Below are 3,653 nucleotides of genomic sequence, written 5' to 3' on the forward strand. Positions count from 1 at the left end.
TTTATACAAGAGGAAATTGAGCCAGAAAGAGGTTTAATAACTTGCCTGTAGCCACACAGCAGGAGTGTGATTTTATCTGAAGGGCAATAGGAAATCACTGAATGGTGTTACACAGGGGAGTCTCATGATCAGATTCACATTTTAGAAAGATCCTCTGGCTGCAGTGGGTTCCAAACTCAAAATCCCCCTCTTGTGAGGATGTGTGGACCCCAATCTCTCCTGCTCTTATCAGTGTGACTCCATTGACAAAAGCAGTCGGCAGGAGTGAAGATGATTGCCAATGCATCACAGAAAAGGTGCTTCTTAAAAAAATTAATAAACTTCAGTATTTTTTAATTGAAAAAATACAGAATGCGTCATGAATTTGCACAGGGATTATGCTAACCTTCTCTGTATAATATTCCAATTTGAGTATATGTGCTGCTGAAGAGAGCATAGACAAAGATGTTTGGAAGGAGTAAGGATGGTATATGCAAGAAGAAATACATTATGGGTCTCCAGAGCAGTAAGATTTGGGTAATAGTTTTAATAACAATATAAAGACAATAAACTGATCCCCAAATGAGCTCTTGTACCTAACTCAAATAATGGGTATGATATTACATCAATATTTTGAGCATTTCAATTTACTTTTGAACATAAAACAGACAATTTAGTGGGTAGATTAAAGGCAAAGTCAAAAATCTTTAAAGCAGATTTTGTTAGGGGCCCATGTATCCTTTCCTACCTGTTTACCAAGGTTGGATAATAGTGATCACAATTTGCATTTCTCTTTGTCATAGAGAGACCTAAAGACGGAGGGGAGAAAGAGTCCTTCCTAAATGACAGTGACAGCTCTGACAGGTGTTTCCTGTGAGTTGTTTGGTATCCATCAGAAGCCTCTGGAGACCTGGGCCTGACTGAAGAGGTCCCCAAGTCAAGAAGCCAGGGTCTGTGATTAATATGAATGCTATTTGGGTCTTTGTAGGATCCCTTCTGTTTCACCAGAATTCAAAGGAAGAATAGTGGGTAATTTCGACATTTATAGTTTTGCTCCCTTTAACCTTCTCTATACAATTTCCCCAGAACCCTGACTTTCTCTTCTTCCTTTCCTTTTCTTTCTTCTTCCCTTTCCCCACCGACTCCCTTGACTAGTCTTTTTTCTCTTCTAAAACAGCCTCTGCAGAAAATAACATGCTAGAAATGAGATGACTGCCATATGCATTGGAAGATTTATTGCAGCAGAGAAAGGATGTTATGAGACATTGCATATATTAATCTTTCCGTTTTGGTCTACAAAGATCCGAGTTTGGCTACTTTTACTTATATGCTTTTAAGGAGATAGTTATGTCAGAACAGGAGATTTGGGGGGTGATAGAAGTTTACAGCCCAAGTGTCCAGGAATTCAGGTCGGCTCTGCAATTGTGGCTTCTCGTTCACAGCCACAGGCGCTGAGTCCTTCCAGGTACCATTTCCAGGGGCCAGCTTGGCAGAGAATTTTTAATGCCATTCTTTGCAAACAAACTGCCCAGCCAGGGAAGTTGTCAGAAAAGATCAGTGCAGGTTTAGGGATGGTTTTCTGAAGTTTTCCTGAAATAACCAATAATGAGTTGCAGGCTTTGATAGCTCTTTTTATAGATCTTGCAGCAGCTGGATCAAAATCTAATGAAGATGTTTGCATCTGACAATGGCAGGCCTGCACATTTCTATCTTATTTCTTGAGTGCGCAAATGCATTTCATTTGGGAACATGAAAGGCATATTTAGTGACAACTGATGGTTCTTTGTTTTTTAATTCCCAATAATGTCTTCAGTAAGTGCTTTTGTTAACATTTTTGCATTATACAATAGGTGACACAGGAAGATAATCGGTGTGCTGAAAGCAATTAAAGAGTTTATATCCAACTTGTTCTGCCTATTAAATGGATCCATTCGGCATAGAAACACATTAGCATCTTTACAGTGGAATGATTGTGGAAATAGGTTATTCACAGGGCCTGTGCATCTTCCTCCTGCTGCAATAAGACATATCTCCAAGATTGGAGAAGAGGAACGAGCCATTTTTCTCCCCTTGGAACTGTAAACAGAAGGAAAACTATTAATAGATGCTGTAGCTAATCCCAAGAAGCTGCAACTGAGAGATTAAATAATGTCATGAAGAAAGAAAGACTGAATGCAGGGAGGGGAGGGTGGGAGGAGGAGGAGAGAGGCGGGTACCCTGATTACTGTGCTGTGTTAGACAAGGACAGACTGAAGGACTCCAGCTGATCATGGGGTTGACAGGGGACTCCTGTTTTCAGCAAAGTAAATATCACTTTCCCTATTACTTGAGAACTGTTCTAATGGGAAGATTTATGGTTTTTTATTTTTTAAGTAGTAGTCAAGATGATTTTAAATGGGGTTTGGAAACCATGGAGATGCAGCTGAGCTAAAGGGGTGGATGGATGTTTTGAGCAAAAATTTGTGCTTTTTGTTAAAAAAAAAACAAAAAACCCAGAGAAGTCGGAGGCCTTTGGGTAGATTCACCATTTGAGACCAGGACCCCAATTGTATTGTCACAAAGAATGTATTCTAACAAGAGGGATTGGAATGTAATTAAACCTTGTGCCTGGCATATTCAAAATGATTAAATGTCCTCAAGTTTTATTCCTACTAATACTCTGGGACTTTTGGTCATCATCTCTTCAGTGTATGCATCCTGACCAAGAGGCGTCATGAGTCAGCAGCTCTGCTGAGGATCAGGCCTTCACTGTATCTTCACACACACTGTGAGGTTGGCTTTGGTGATACAGTTTGGTACTACTCAAAGTGTGGTCCGTGAACATCCTCCTCATCACCGTGACTTGGAAACTTATAAGACATGTGAATTCTCTGGCTCTACGTTAGACCTAATAAATCAGACTCTGTAAGGGAGGGAACCTGGAATATTTAACAAATAGGGACTGATTTGTATCTCCTTGAGTTTAACAAGCCCTATAGGTGATGGTTATGCCCACTAACATTTGAGAAGCAGTGTTTTATTGTTGGGAAATCTGAAGCCCAGAGTGGGTAGGTGCTATGTTGAGGTCAGTCACACACTTTCTGAGAAGCAGAGTTGAATTTTGACTTAAGATTTCTTATTATGTCCCAAGCTGGGATCTCTTTCTGAAGCATTAAAATATCTGGTCAGTCCCTCCTGGGGTCAGGAGTATGCTTGGTCTCTGAAGATGGTCTTTCATTAGGGATTATGACTGAGGATGCTTGGCATCTATGACTGATTTGATCTCTGCTAGAATAAATTCCATCATCTCAGCCAATGCAGTGAGTTTCTGAACCAGGCTTGACCCACTGGCCACCCTTCTGGTGTTTAACAAGACAAGGAAAACTCAGTGACTGGCAGGTGGGCTAAAGGATGAGAGTGTGGCACCAATCTATTTCACCTACAGAAACACTGTGAAGAGAACTGAATGTTGATTTTCTCTCTACATTTTTATATCTGTTAAGCTGTGGGTCAAAAAATAGCTCCTGGCATGTTATAGAAATAAATGAAATTTATTTGTGCTTGCAGATCACTAAATATCAGTAGCAAATTGACAAAGATCAAGGAATTCCTTGGGTGAGTGAGAATATAGACCAGCACACAGGGAAGGAGGTCTATGGATGTCTGGCCTTGTTGTCTGTCATTCTTCATGCTTG

The 3,653-nt window shown here is 40.4% G+C and overlaps 1 pseudogene; it reads right to left on the reverse strand.

Annotated features, from left to right (window-relative positions):
- Positions 1-340: 340 nt before the first annotated feature.
- On the reverse strand, positions 341-436 carry LOC120223611 (annotated as a pseudogene).
- Positions 437-3,653: the final 3,217 nt, after the last annotated feature.

Source organism: Hyaena hyaena, unplaced genomic scaffold (assembly GCF_003009895.1).
Source record: "Hyaena hyaena isolate Hyena2069 unplaced genomic scaffold, ASM300989v1 scaffold_1015, whole genome shotgun sequence".
Lineage (NCBI taxonomy): Eukaryota > Metazoa > Chordata > Mammalia > Carnivora > Hyaenidae > Hyaena > Hyaena hyaena.